General features: G+C 36.3%; 1 long non-coding RNA gene across 1 annotated transcript in view; it reads right to left on the bottom strand.

The window, feature by feature from the left end:
- The window catches only part of LOC138695288 (uncharacterized), a 64,364-nt gene that overhangs the window by 22,366 nt on the left and 25,381 nt on the right, over positions 1-16,617 (bottom strand). The gene's annotated exons all lie outside the window — the stretch shown is intronic.

The following is a 16,617-nucleotide window of genomic DNA, read 5'->3' on the forward strand; positions in this document are numbered from 1 at the left end:
ATAGCGTATGTAGGCCTATATATAGTGTGTAACTTGTACATATAAGACTTATGCGTGTAATTTTTCATGAGTTTAAATTTAAAATATTTAGTTATAATACAGTACATTTAATTATTTATAATAGTATTTATTAATTACGAAAAACTTGTATTTTAAAATGAAATAGATGTTAAAATATATTAGTGGTTAGTAATGGACTCTAAACATTTTCCTTCTTATTCATTAGAAATCTTTTAGATCAGGTTTCAGTTGAAATGAAATTCATCTACTCGTAGCAAAGAAGTTTATAACTAGCAACCGACAATCCTTTAAGAGAAATTGGCCCTCCTGAAGTTCATCTACTCGTAGCAAAGAAGTTTACAGCTAGCAACCGACAATCCTTTAAGAAAAATTGGTCTCCTTTAAATGTTTAGTCATCTGGCCAGAGGAAATAAAATCTTAATCTAAAATACCAACAGATAGCTAAAGAAACATTTCTGTGCATAATAATTAATTTTCCTGGAAATACTTTTTGCGTGATATTAACTTTATATCCAAACTTGTCAGTATATTTTACGTTATGAAAGTCACAAAGAAAATTTCTTTATCCGAATTAACGTTGGTAGTGATTGAGTGCTTTTGATTTTAATCCATTATTGCCCAGAACTATTTCCGTTTTAATATTCTACATTTTTTTCACATATATCTGTTCTATGCATCGCTCATGTAATGGAAAAATACTAAAAAAAAATCTATAGACATCAGAAGATGCTAAAATTTCATGGCAACTTTAGTTTACACTGAGCACTAGAAATATCATTTTATAGCGTTTAAAATCTGGTTCGCAGTGAATAAATTAACCTATCATCTGACATATTGAACGAAATGCACACACTTTTGCATACTGTAGTGCTCACTGGGAACTAAAGTTGTTACATGATTTCACAACACTGTAGGCTATACTGACAACAAAACTATAATTATAAATTAGCTTTAAAATATTCTGATATGTTTAGTGAGATTTGAAATAATGAAGTGAGATTTAACGACAGCAATTGCATTTTAGTTTCATGTATATAGACACTCAAAAGCTCTAGTACATAATTTCGCATCTGCATTCCAGAACAATTTGCTTTGAAATTAATGATTGTGCCTGAGATGATGGGATCATAATATCAAGAAGAGCTTCCGTTACAAAAAATAGTGTCAACCTAATATATGTTTATTACAATTGTTTATAACAAACGGCAACTAAAATTTCCAGTGAACACTAATGGGTTAAATAGAGATCAATAAAATTCACTAAATAATATTGATACAAAAATTGCATTAATTTTGTTGCAGAATATTTGGTTACTAAGATAATGAATATAAACAAAATATGTCCGCTAATTTAGAATAAACTGTTCTACATATACCAGAAAACTCTAACCCCATTGACGCCGACCGTGAAAGCCTACATTCGAATATTTCTTCCGTATTAGAAATGTTGAAAATGTATATTTTCACAAAAATATCTGTTTTTGCAACATCATAATTATTTGTTTGTCCTTCATACATTCTTATATTGAGAAAGTAAAGCGAAATAAACAAGGAAAATACGCAAAGAAAAAGAGGAAGAAAGGATGGAAATATCAAAGCCGAAAAAAGATAGTGAAATAAGAAAATTGTAACTTCATGATAGGGGATACACCGAGACATAGGCTAGAATAAGTAAACCCACTTTTCGGAATAAAAACTACAGTTGTGTTGTTTTCAGTGTTTTATTTTTGTTTCGGTTTTCAAATGGAATGTATGAGTCTATGATAGTGCAAGTAATTAATTATGGACCTACAGTCGCGCTCAAACCTCCTGACGTTTGCAGGTGTGTCTGCTTATCGGCGATAGCCAATAGCGGCAGTGCTGCGTTGCAACATACGGGCTACGCAGAACCGCCGCATAGTCGCCGCTTAGAAATCTCGAAATCAAATAACATGTGCGCTCGGAAAATTGGTATGTTGTATGGACCCTGCATGTATATATGATGAATGCTTAATGTTTTCTAAACACATAGAAACAAAAATCACGTTTCTACCCCCAGTGGTTCCAATTTTATGGGTTAATACGATAAAACCCCGATAAGACCTGTTCAAGGGTCCGCGTGTAAACCTCGTATTAATCGGGACCGCTTATTGGACGGGTATACTTTGTAATTTTCACTTATATTCAGTATCTATTAGCATTTTTCTTTACGGAAATACATGATTCATGAAAAGTAATACAGTATTACTCCATTATGTAATTACTGTATTGTACGTCAAAGACATTTACAATATGTACTGTACTCAATTCTATCGAAAAAAGTAATTTATAGTTATTTGTCGTGTGCGTGTTTCCAAGTTCTCATGTTTATAACACTTCACTCTCTTGCGCTTACATCCTTCCGACGTCGCAGCTGCAGAGATTTTTTATTATTGTTCTTAATGTGGATGATGGGATTTCTAATGAATCAGAGACTTGTTTCTAATCATCGTAATTTCGTAAGATTTTTTCGTCACAGTTGCCTCTGTCTCAATGCTCTGTGCTGACTTCCAGCAATGAAATAGTGGACGATGTTTATACAGCTGCGATGCAATAAGGAATGTTTATCATGTGTAAGAATTTTGAGAACCATAAATTTACAGCTTCAAACAAAGGGTCCCTTCAGAATATAAACAGAGTTATCTCTTTGTGAGAGGAGAGAAGAGAAACTACTAAATTGAAATGTCAGTTCGATTTCTGATGGTGTTGTGTGCAGTTGACTCTGTTTAAAGTACGGTATATGAAAGTGTAATGTAACATCTTTTTCGTGTGTTGGCAATTTGTCATTCTCAAAACAATTATGTCTCTTAGTGAGCCCAGTGCAAGTGGGAATGGTGGATCGAGTGGATATTGCAGTAAAATTCGGAAAATGGTGTTTAGTGTTTATAATTTCTTTAGGAAATACTCTTCTGATGAAATGCGTAAAAATCTTAACTTTTCAAAATGTCAAGCACTGACTGCCGAGGCGTGTCCTTTGTGTGTCTACAGTGTCCCGTGTATGCAGAGACGTTAAAAGAGCGCACACACAGGGTGCCGATAAATTGTTTCATTCTCCTAGAAAGCATATGAATGTTCCTAAAAGAGTTACAAATCTAGACGACTTCCAAAAAGACGTTGTACGACGTACAATTTTTTACTTTTACGATAACGGAAAATTTCCGACAGCTGACAAACTAACCGTACTGCTTAGAAAAAAAAATAATTACTCAGGTTCAATTTCTTCCGCTAAAAGATTATTGAATCGGTTGGGATTCCGCTACAGGAAAACCAATGATGGGCAAAAATATCTAATGGAACGGAATGATATTGTTGCCGGAAGACTGACGTTTCTGCGCAAAATGCACATGATCAGATCATCAGGTGACACTCGACCCACATTTTACCTTGATGAAACGTGGGTCAACAAAAATCATTCTCTGAAATATGTTTGGCAAGACTCAAATAGAAATAGAGGTCTTAAAGTGCCTTTAGGAAAGGGAGGTAGACTTATTGTTTGCCATGTAGGATCAGCTGAAATAGATTTCGTTCCAGGTAGTAAATGGGTATGCAGATCAAAGAAAATCAGTGATTATCACGAAGAAATGACGGCACAATCATTTCGCGATTGGTTCTTAGAGAGATTTCTAAATCATCTAGAGGAAGGGAATATAATTATAATGGACAATGCTCCATACCATTCCGTTAGCATTATTAAAACACCAAATATCTCCTCCAAAAAAGATGAAATCAGTGAATGGCTGAAAAGTAAAGGTGTTAGTTTTTCTCCCTCAAACACTAAGTCAGAACTTTTGGAAAAAGTGTTGCCTTTCAAAAGCAGTGAAAAAAATGTATAAACTTGATCAGCTGGCCAATGAAATGGGGCATGAAGTGATAAGACTCCCACGTTATCATTGCCAGTATAGTGCAATAGAACTAATTTGGGCCCAGGTGAAAAGGGAGGTCGCTAGAAACAACAAAACTTTCAAAATGTCGGATGTGGAAGAACTTGTAAATAAGGAACTTGAAAATGCGTGAAACACGCGGTGAAATTACAAGAGGAAGATTTCGCTAAAGAGTTAGGCCGGGAAAGCATTTTAGAACCAGTGGTCATTAATTTACAAGAAGACAGGGACACAGATGACAGTGAAACTGATGGTGAGGGGGCTGATGACGACGATGTTGGCTCACCATTAGCTCTGCCACTGGAGTATAAATTTCCAGCACAAAAGGTACGTTTTATTAATTCATCATTTTCCTTAAACGGAACACAGGCATATAATAACCGCTATTTTTGTAAGAATGTGCTCTGACTGCATGGATATAATGCTATTTACGGCCATGTCAATTCAATCAATTCATTTGTAGGCTACAGAAAATTAGGGCCTACTATTTCAAATTAATCCTATCGTTCAATTTATTTGATCAAGCTGCGCCTTTGTGTTATTCGACAAATTTATTAACCCTAATAAAAGTAAAACTTACAAAACTGATATAAATTCAGCGAGTTACGTCTGACTCAACTAATTTTTCTATATTTTGTGACTTTTAATTTCATTCGATGCAATCTGAAGATAATAATAATAAATATTATTATTATTATTATTATTATTATTATTATTATTATTATTATTATTATTATTATTATTATTAAGTCTTCTGAATCTCCCTATCAAACCAACCTCAGGTTAAGGGTCGCGCTCCATAGTTTTAAAACTACTGCCGCTGAGTGACAGAGACGGAGAGAGTAGTTGTGACAACATTGCGCTCGCATGTTACTGGCTTTCGCGAAACGTCAGGAGGTTTGAGCGCGTCTGTATATTTTCTCTTCATATATATAGCGACATTCTGGAATTAGTCCCGGCTCACAACAAACTTTTCACTACGGTTCACTCGAAGTATATCGTAGGTGTTTATTATCACTTCCGTATTTGACATCTCACGATTAAAAATTAGACGAACAGACGCATAGATCTGTGGCTGGTCTCGATGCCGAGATATTACAGAGAGAGGCCGCTTGGCACGGCTAATTTTATACGCAACTTCGGCGCCTTTATGCCAGTAGCGAGGGGAGGTAGCGTTATTGCACGTAGTTACACGGGTTGCATTGGTTCATTGTGTAACTAATAGTAGGCCTAATATTAAGAAAACAATAACATATAAATAATCTTTATAGTAATAAATTAGGCTTTAATTACTTGAAAAACCATGGAAAGAAAAACATGAAAAGAGAATGGCAGTAGCACGTGAAGAAGGAATGAAAGCTACAGTTGATAATCTAACGCCGGATTTTCTCTTCACTAATAAGCATGGAATTTAGAGTTCTGAACTTATTTACCGGTATCTAATTATAATATCACAATTTTGCCCATTCACGCTCCATAGGAAACTTGATACCTGCGTAGGAAAAAAAAACTCTCTGTAATTCCTCGACAGCCATCTCCCACAGATTTGACTCTCTACGAGTATTTTATATCTCGGCACCGAGAGCAGTATGAAAGTGATAATGGGCACGTACAGTACAACTACACTGAAAAATTTGTTCTGAGCTGGGACTAATTTCAGAATATCGCTCCACATAAGAGGAAATAGATTGCATACTCTTCATTAATTACTTCCCTTATCATAGACCCATACTACATACTACGTAAGTGTTCTGCTCAAGGCCAGGTCCTTCACTGCAAACCTAGCATTCTTCAATCTCTCCTATTTTAAGCCTTCCTCTTTGTCTCCGCATATGATCCATATATCTTAATATCGTCTGTCATCTGATATCTATTTCTGCCCCGAACTCTTACCCCGTTCACCATTCCTTTCAGTGCATCCTTCGGTAGGCAGTTTCTTCTCAGCCGGTGACCCAACGAATTCCTTTTTCTCTTTCTGATCAGTTTCAGCATCATTCTTTCTTCACCCACTCTTTCCAACACATCTTCATTTCTTATTCAGTCTGTCCCCTTCACACGCTCCATTCTTCTCCATATCCACATTTCAAATGCTCCTAGACGCTTTTGTTCACTTGGCCGCAATGTCCATGTTTCTGCCTCATGCAATGCCACACTCCACGCAAAGCATTTCACTAGTTTCTTAGTTCTTTTTTTCAGAGAATCGCAGAAGATGCTCTTTTTTTTATTAAAAGCTTCTTTTGCCAATCCTATCCTGGGTCAGCTCTTTTCATAGCCAGCTGTTACTCCTCAATGGTTGATATACTCCTAGTATACCGTTAATTGTATTACAAATTTCTGCATTCAGTACACTATTCAGCTATTAGGACTATTTGCAATTCTTAAATAATACGTTATAATAGTTTGTTGTTATATCTATTTTCATGCGACTTATTTCATGGAGGTCGTGGCTTGTTAGCCGCCTAGAACAACACGAACCCTTCAGCGTTGTCTAGTTGTAACAGGGGCAAACGCAAGGGAAAGTTACCAGATTTGAATCTTCCCTTGAATGTTTTGAAAAAATTTCATATTTAGATTTGAATATTTTTATACATAATCGTTTCCTCTTTAATTTTTCACTGTCAGAATAACAAAATCTAAATCGACATAAGGACATAAGGTGTGGTCCTAACCATCCTTGAATATAATCCCTGTGCTTGGTGCTGTGGCACGTTCAAATTACAACAACGCTATCTTTATTAACTTATACTTCCTAGTACCGACCTTGTAATAAAATGAAGCCACACAATATGAAATTTAACTTGTTGTGAAACATATTGAAAAGGTTCTTCGTTTCACGTTTTGTGTATTTTGTGTATTTGTGTGTTCATATTTTTAATATAAATTTCACAATATCGTTTCGGCTTCTTTGATATGTCTAAGCGACCGCAGTGCTCAAGTTTACAATTTTTTTTTAGCGAAAAGTCGTGTAGCCTAGTGATTCTCGCGAGGTTAATGAAAATTTCACATTGGCAAATGTTTTTTCGCAGCCGCAGTGTTACGATGGTGTCGCGATCGTTCTTCGAGGAGGAATTAGTTCATATTCCCCTGTGAAAATTCAGGTGATAAAATAATAATAATAATAATAATAATAATAATAATAATAATAATAATAATAATAATAATTATAATAATACACAACATTTTAAATACCGATAATGTAAATTGTAAACAATTATAATAATGACCTCCCCTTGACAAAATTCTGCGTATGCCACTGAGTTGAACGCAATGTTAAGAATCAGTTACTGTTAGTTATGTTAAGTTAAATATCAGATGCGCCCACACAGAACATTGTAGCCATAAAGAAGTTGAGGGATATGAACGAAGTCGCGTGAAAGGCATTAGATCTATATTTAAATTTGCCTAACATTCACTTAAGAAGGAAATTATAGAACGACGTTAGTGATTACTTTTGTTATAGACTAGGCAGCTCATACATTATCGTCTCTTTGCGAAACAAGTTTACAGTGACATTTAGAAAAGCAGTATTCTGAAAATGTTGGAAAAATACTATACGGATTGCAGTTAGCAACAGTGCACGGCTACTTTGGACTTCTCTGGTACCTCTGTGCTAGAACGCGGACTTATCAATGCGTGAATTCGCGTTAGATCCCCAACACTGTCTGAAGTGGCACTTGCGGAGGACAAGGTCGGAGGCTGAGGCTTTCTTGAGGTTCTCCCCTTTTCCTTCAGCAGTACAATTAATATAATTGCAACAATACTATTAATTTCACCATTCTCTCATTCTATATCATTTTATTTAATAAAATAGATACAATTTAGTGGTGGGTGTACTACAGTAGATTCGGTGATGCCTAGTGGAGACAGCAAGCTACCTGTATTTATTTCGGTCTGTGAATATGAATATTCATCACTGAAGTCGACAGTGGTTAAACTCCTAGCGAAGTTATAGGTACTCCTAATAGCTACTGGCGGGAAAAGTTTAGTGGAGATCCTAAACGAGGGACTTGTCTCGTTGGTAGCTGTGGGATGATCATGGTGGACGGGGATTGCCTATAAAGAGTTCTTCTCGAGTTCGGTAAGCGATCTGACCTATTTGACTGGCTCTATGGTATCTCCGTAGTTGAAAAGCTACCAATGAATTATCCACTCAGATCACCTCTACGCCTTGGAGGTTGTACGTGTAATGGATCCAATTGGATGATTCACAAACGTATAGATATTCGTCCTATCGCGCGCACATACACATACCAGTTTCCTGTAAAAATCTAAGCAAAAAATGACGTATATAGCTTTCCTATAGTGCATATCTTACGTAGAACTACGTATGGAAGTGGTCACACGTCCAAAGACATATATCTTTACTATGCCGCAAATCCTTACGTATAACTACGTGTGGGAGCGATTATCTGTCGACAGGTGTATTGCTTTATTATGCTGCTTATCTCTATTTAACTAGAAAAGGCTTTTGACAGAGTGTTTTGGTATAAAGTGATTGGGATCTTAAAGAAAATTGATGTGGATTGGAAATAGAGAAGACTGTTCAGTAATCTCTATATGAAACGAGCCAAAGTCAGAATAGGAGAAGAAATGTCAGGAGGAAGTTAAATTGGGAGAGGAGTACGTCAATGATGCCCTTTATCACCTACCCTGTTGAACATCTACTTGGAGGATTTAGTAAAGAACTGTTTTCAGAACATGGGAGGGGTGATAGCAGGAGGAAGACGAATACATTGCATAAGATTTGCTGATGATACGGCGTTGTTAGCAGAAGAGGATACAATACTTGGGATATGCTACTGCAGCTAAATGACAGCTGTGAGCCGTATGGGATAAAGATAAATGCAAATAAGACGAAGAGCATGGTCATAGGAAGAAAAATACAGAAGAAAAACTTGGGAATTCTAAATGAGACAATAGAGCAAGTGGATAGCTTCAGATACTTGGGGTGTACTATAAGCAGTAACATGACCTGCTGGCAGGAAGTCAAGAAGAGGATAGCAATGGCAAAGGAAGACTTTAAAAAAGGAGCATATTCTACGGACCTCTGGAAAATTAACTAAGGAAGTGCTTTGTATTGAATATGGCATTGTATGGGGCAGAAGATGGACAGTACGACGAAGTGAAGAAAAGCAAATAGAAGCGTTTCAAATGTGGATATGGAGAAGAATGGAATATGTGAAGTGGACAGACAGAATAAGAAATGAAGTTGTGTTGGAAAGAGTGGGTGAAGAAAGAATGATGCTGAAACTGAACAGGAAGAGGAAATGGAATTGGTTAGGTCACTGGCTGAGAAGAAACTGCCTACTAAAGGATGCACTGGAAGGAATGGTGAACGGGAAAAGAGTTCGGCGTAGAAGAAGATATCAGATGATAGACGACATTAAGATATATGGATCATATGCGGGAACCAAAGAGGAAAGCAGAAAATAGGAAAAATTGGAGAAAGCTGAGTTTGCAGTGAAAGGCCTGCCATTGGGGAGAACACTAAATGAATGAATGAATGAATGATCTCTACTTAGAACTACGTGTGGATGCGATCACTTGTCGAAAGGTCCATAGCTTTACTCTGCTTCATAGCTCTACATACAACTGCGTATGGATAGTGCGAGAAATTAAATAAGAGAACAATGGGAATACAAGTAGAACGAAGTGAGTACAAGGAGAATAGGAAGAATGCAAGGAAAACTAAGGAAAGACAAGAAAAATATGGGATAAGTACAAGGGGTAACGCGAGAACAACAAGGAAAATGCAAGAAGAAAGGAAAGGAGCGGAGAACAAGGCGAATATAAGGAGAATATCTCATTTCATTTTATTTATTATAGTCCATAGATCTTACATCAGCATTGTAGCTTTGAGATTTGGAACACGTCTAAAGTGATATAAAAATATACAATACATAGCAAGCAAATTAATTCAATCTGCAAGCATATACTAGTTGAGTAGAAGATATGAATATGCAGAAACTTTAGAAATGCACTTCTGAAACTTCTCTCTTGTCCTTTCAAAGTATTAAGTGATAACGGGAACAATGAGAAAAGGTGGAGGACAAGTGGAAGTGAAGGAGGACAAGGCTAATACAAGGAGAACAGGTGAACAAGTGGAAGGGAAGGAGAACAAGTCTAATACAAGGAGAACAGGTGGACAAGTGAAAGTGAAGGAGGACAAGGCTAATACAAGGAGAACAGGTGGACAAGTGAAAGTGAAGGAGGACAAGGCTAATACAAGGAGAACAGGTGAACAAGTGGAAGTGAAGGAGAACAAGGCTAACACAAGGAGAACAGGTGGACAAGTGAAGGTGAAGGAGGACAAGGCTAATACAAGGAGAACGGGCGAACAAGTGGAAGTGAAGGAGAACAGGTGAAGAAGTGGAAGTGAAGGAGAAAAGGGTAATACAAGGAGAACAGATGAACAAGTGGAAATGAAGGAGAACAAGGCTAATACAAGGAGAACAGGTGGACAAGTGAAAGTGAAGGAGGACAAGGCTAATACAAGAAGAACAGGCGAACAAGTGGAAGTGAAGGAGAAAAGGGTAATACAAGGAGAACAGATGGACAAGTGGAAGTGAAGGAGAAAAGGGTAATACAAGGAGAACAGATAACAAGTGGAAATGAAGGAGAACAAGGCTAATACAAGGAGAACAGGTGGACAAGTGAAAGTGAAGGAGGACAAGGCTAATACAAGGAGAACAGGTGAACAAGTGGAAGTGAAGGAGAATAAGGCTAATACAAGGAGAACAGGTGGACAAGTGAAAGTGAAGGAGACAAGGGTAATACAAGGAGAACGGGCGAACAAGTGGAAGTGAAGGAGAACAGGTGAACAAGTGGAAGTGAAGGAGAAAAGGGAATACAAGGAGAACAGGTGAACAAGTGGAAATGAAGGAAAACAAGGCTAATACAAGGAGAACAGGTGGACAAGTGAAAGTGAAGGAGGACAAGGCTAATACAAGGAGAACAGGTGGACAAGTGAAAGTGAAGGAGGACAGGGCTAATACAAGGAGAACGGGCGAACAAGTGGAAGTGAAGGAGAACAGGTGAACAAGTGGAAGTGAAGGGGAAAAGGGAATACAAGGAGAACAGGTGAACAAGTGGAAATGAAGGAAAACAAGGCTAATACAAGGAGAACAGGTGGACAAGTGAAAGTGAAGGAGGACAAGGCTAATACAAGGAGAACATGTGGACAAGGGAAAGTGAAGGAGGACAAGGCTAATACAAGGAGAACAGGTGAACAAGTGGAAGTGAAGGAGAACAAGGCTAATACAAGGAGAACAGGTGGATAAGTGAAAGTGAAGGAGGACAAGGCTAATACAAGGAGAACAGGTGGACAAGTGGAAGTGAAAGTGAACAATGGTAATATAAGGAGAACAGGTGGACAAGTGAAAGTGAAGGAGAACAAGGCTAATATAAGGACAACGAGGTTAATACAAGGAGAACAGGTGGAATATAAGGAGAACGAGAGGAAGACGATGTAAACAAGGAGAATGCAGAAAATGAGTGGAATAGGCCTACAAGGGAAATTAGGGGGAGGAAAAGGAGAATAAGAGGAAGGCAAGAAGGATACGGGAAGTGCAATAACAATGAGAACACCATGGCAACAAGGGCAATATAAGGACAAGAGGAGGAATACAAGAATGACAAGGTGAACAAGGGGATTACAAGGAGAAGAAGACTGAGAGAGGGTGAATTTTTATGTGACGGTCAAGTCCCAAGTTGTCCTTCCCCTCACTTCTACGTCAAAACAGAAGCGAATGTTAATCTGTTATGGCCTGCACACATTTTACAAGCACGTGCTCAGCAACCTCAGCTAGAGAGTAAATTCCTTGTCTAGTGTTCAATCTTCCATAGACGATATTAAAAATAAATTTCGTGTAGGTCTGGGGTTACTTGCTGTTGCCACTTCGACACTTGTGATTTACTACATAGACGCCAGCGCACGTGACATAGCTTCCAATCAATTAGACCCGAGACTGCATGTCCTTGGCACATAATTTTCAGCTTACCTAAAATCCGATAACGGGTGAGCACGCTTCAGATACAGTAGGGGAAAATTGTTTTGTATGCCGGTCGTCCGGGTGTGTGCCCTCGCGTGATCGTTAAGCAAGGTTCGCAAGCAACGGCACTCGAGCCGGTTTGAGCACGTAAGTTTTGGATTTTTTTTTTTTTCACATAAAGGTGAAATGGTAATACTGTTCATTTTTTGTTAGGCCGGCTTCTGTAGCATTATGTAAGCTCTCCAGTTACTTCGAATTTATCACTCCAATAAAGATGAAAAAAAAGGGATAGTAAATTGAAACTACGCTTTCAAAACGCATACATTTATAAACTGAGAATCATTAAGAAAGAGCTTAACATATTCAACTTAACAATGGGACTGTACTTTATCCGAGGAGTGTACAAGGCTAAGTATTACTAGAGGTTTTAAGTGGATGTCGCGCGTGCTTATAGCAAGCGAAGTACTTGATTGACGGCTCACGCGACTTTTGTTCCGTACAGTGGAGCAGAACAAAACATGGACCACTTTAACAATATTACGAATAGTTACAATTTAAATTATTTACACTATATACACTACAATGCGCTATTTATACTATTTACACTGTAATAATAAATGTAGGCCTACATTGATCAAAATATATTATTTACACTATTAAGCTTACGTAGTGCCAGTGTTGTGTATTGTAATGCAAGGTACTTTATTTTGTAATACTGTAGCCTACTTATCTTGTAAATTGTAAACAATAGTGCAAATAATGTTTGATCAATGTAGTTTTTATGGTAATGTAATAGTGAAAATAGTGTATTTTAGTGTACATCGTGTAAACGGCTGTCAGATATTGAATAATTTCAAAATCCGATTGTCAGAAAAACTCTTTTTCGTTTCTAGAATATGATCTTTCTTGAAATATTACTTTTGTAGAATATTTGTGTTTAATTTATCAATTTTCCTTCATTACGTTAATCATTCCTTCGATCCAAATTGTCTTATTTAAAACTAAATTGTAACTATTATATATATATATATATATATATATGCACTGTTGGGCGAAGAATCTACGTAAAGATTAATTTTTGGTCCTACAGAATTTATCTGTTATGATAACAATTGTAATTGGAGGAGAAAAATTCGCTCTGACGCCGGAGATCGAACCCAGGTCTTTGGTTCTATGTACCAAGCGCTCTAACCATTGAGCTACGCCGACGTTCAATCCACAGCACCGGATCGAATGCTCCTCCTCTATTTTTTTCCCTTTGTGGCCTTACTCCAAGTTCGACATGTTTGTTGACATATTTCGAGCCAACTGCCATTATACAAGGAGCGAACTCAATTGAATTGGGCGAAGAATCTACGTAAAGATTAATTTTTGGTCGTACAGAATTTATCTGTTATGGTAAGACTTGTAATTTAGAGGAGAAAAATTCGCTCCGGCAGCGCCGGGGTTCAAACCCGGTCATTGGTTCTACGTACCAAGCACTCTACCCATTGAGTTATGCCGAAGTTCAATCCACAGCACCGGATCGAATCCCCCTCCTATAGTGTTTTTCCCTTCTCCTCTTATATTATTATTATTATTATTATTATTATTATTATTATTATTATTATTATTATTATTATTATTATTAATATATGATATACCGATACTCTTATATCGGCGCTTTTTCAGAGACAACAAAGACAGTGATGGATATAGTGGTGGATAGTGAAACAAGCCCGCACGCATTTATGCCATGCTATGGATCTATTATGCTCCTTCTGAATTGCTACGTGTCTGAGAAATTGACGTTATTAATTTTACCTAGAGTTCTCTTTCAGGAAAAAGTCCTGTAGTCCTGTTTCAAGTGCCGTAATTATACGACACGGATCTTCCAGCTATACTTCCCTCCCAGAGGAAGAATTTTATATCCCTTTAAAATCAATTTTTCCTCGACTGGGTTTGAACCTTCGAACCTCGAGTTCTATGTCTGATATAGTATTCGCTAGACCATCGAGGAATACAATACAAGAGAGTAAATTGTTAATATGTGATTAACGTGTATGTCAATGATGCGATATTGAGACTCATCATGCCTCTAACTTTTATACGATAAAAATTCTGCAGCTAAGAATTCGAAATTTGTACTCGTATAGAGCAGACACTAGTTTTACATAAATCAACTGTCGTGAAGCGCATTAGCTTTGAATTTCCAGCCGTGTTCTGAGTAACACAAGCTTAAAGAAAATAGATGGACTCGGTTCGATCGTTAGACCCGTATATTATTCTTCTACACCTGCTAGTCTAACGATTTCTTATTTCTTATGTTCATTTAATATTCAGAATAAACACAGACAAAGCATACACGTTCAGTAAAAAGATGATATTATCTTCTGTTTTCTGCATGGGTTAACATACTTTCTTTTAAACATAGAAACACTTAAATGACAATGCAAACTAAGAATGGTAACACTCCTGAAAATATTGTTTGTAGCAAACGAAAGTTTTATTTTTGAAGATGTCAGTTTTTCAAGACAAAATAAAAATGATATATCCATTCATTAACGTTTTCTTCAAATGTCTGAACCATACCATTCCAGAAATATTAATCTAATGAACTCGTATTTGAATTATTCCAATTCTCTTCATTCCGATTTAATGTCCAGTTTATGGATGAATTTTCCGTGTATTGTAAAAGCTTGATAAAAATTAACTACACAAAATTATTGATGCAAAATTTATCAGAGGTATAATTACTGATTAAGACGTCTTAGTATTTACTAGTAGTTTAATTGTAATTCCTATGTAGAGTCTCGTTAATCCGAACTAAGCTAATCCAAAAATCTGGTTAATCGGAACAAAATTATTTTAAGAAAAAAAAAACAAATTTATTTTAATAGTATAAAGTAGCGAAAAGAAAAGTATATAAATTAACTCAATTTCTTTTACTTTAAAAAAATTATGAAAATAGCACATTCAAGGGTACTTACAACAATTAGTGTTTTCTGTCCATGTAATTTACACATCGGTTATGCTCATAAAATCAGTAATTTTCTGTTGTCGTATTGAAATGAACCTGCTGATTGTGGTTCTAAAAATAGCAACAGAGTACTCCCACCACCATCTCTCAGCGATCGTGAATAGCACGCATTGCATTACAGGAAATATTTCGGTTAATCCGAAAATCTTGTAATCCGAATAGGTCTTGGTTCCAATTAATTCGGATTAATGAGACTGTACTGTATTTGTATTATTTGTTTTGATTTAGACAATTCATAATTTAAAATATTTTATGACTAACTTAAGTTTTGACACAAAATTAAAGGAACAGTATTAATCTTGTACAGGATAGGGACCGATGGCGCGCTTATGTGAGGGCGGCAATGAACCTCCGGGTTCCTTAGAAGCCATTTGTAAGAAAGTAAGTAAGTAAGTAAGTAAATCTCGTGCGATCACACCTCGCCAAACGAGGCGATTAGATTAAGAGATCTTTTGAACATAGACTTACATACGTAACACCAACACCATTTTGTTCAAGATATTATGTAGTATCTACTAGTAGTTTAATTGTAATTCCTATTATTTTTATTATTTGTTTTTATTTAGACAATTCATCATAATTAAAACATTTTATGATGAATTTAAGTTTGACATAAAATTAAAAGAACAATATTAATGTTGTTCGGGAATAAGTTACGCAATATTTCTGAAAATGAGTCAGCCTGGTTGACTCAGTTGGTATAGCGCTGGCTTTCTATATCCGAGGTTGTGGGTTCGATCCCTGGCCAGGTCGATGGAATTTAAGTGTGCTTAAATGCAACAGGCACATGTCTGTAGGTTTACTGGCATGTAGAAGAACAAAATTCCGGCACACCGGCGACGCTGATACAGCCTCGGCAGTTGCGAGCGTCGTTAAATAAAACATTACATTTTTTTCTGAAAATGATTAAACCATGGGCCATTCAGTAACTAAAGAGATAATGACTATACAATACTACTACTACTACTACTACTACTACTACTACTACTACTATTACTACTACTACTACTACTACAGCTACTACTACTACTACTACTACTACTACTACTGCTACTGCTACTGCTGCTGCTGCTAATAATCATAATGACAACAGAGATGTGATATGTATTTCTTATTTATTTCATTATATTTTAAAACACATGAGAAAATTGTAATCGGCTATTGATCATAGTCTTTGAAAATAAATTTGAGAGGACTCAATATGTCTACAAGTGTAGGATATTTAAGAAATTTTTTTAAAATCGTTAGCGTAATCTTTTCCCGCATTTCTAGTTTCATCTCGGCGAACTTCTGTGATGAACACCAGAACCGCACGTTTCTATTTAAAAATATTTCCGCTCTTCTTTAAGAACGATGATAGGCTTTGTGCTTCCACACTCTTGAAGTTTTTAAGATCTATAAAAACGGTATCGTAAGTTATTGATCTGTTTAGAAAATGTTTTGAATAGTTTATTGGACCATCGTCCATAAATGAGAAGACTTTATGAAATGTATTTATTATTATTATTATTATTATTATTATTATTATTATTATTATTATTATTATTAGCCTATTATTATTGGAATAAAACTAAGGCCTACTTATACACAGCTCACATGTGAGTATTGGGACACTATTTCATACGACTCAGACGAAATTATGCTATTATGAAATTTATGATGATTTGGATGCAAGAATGAAGTTAGA

The sequence above is a fragment of the Periplaneta americana genome, chromosome 2 (assembly GCF_040183065.1).
Source record: "Periplaneta americana isolate PAMFEO1 chromosome 2, P.americana_PAMFEO1_priV1, whole genome shotgun sequence".
NCBI classification, from domain to species: Eukaryota; Metazoa; Arthropoda; class Insecta; order Blattodea; family Blattidae; genus Periplaneta; species Periplaneta americana.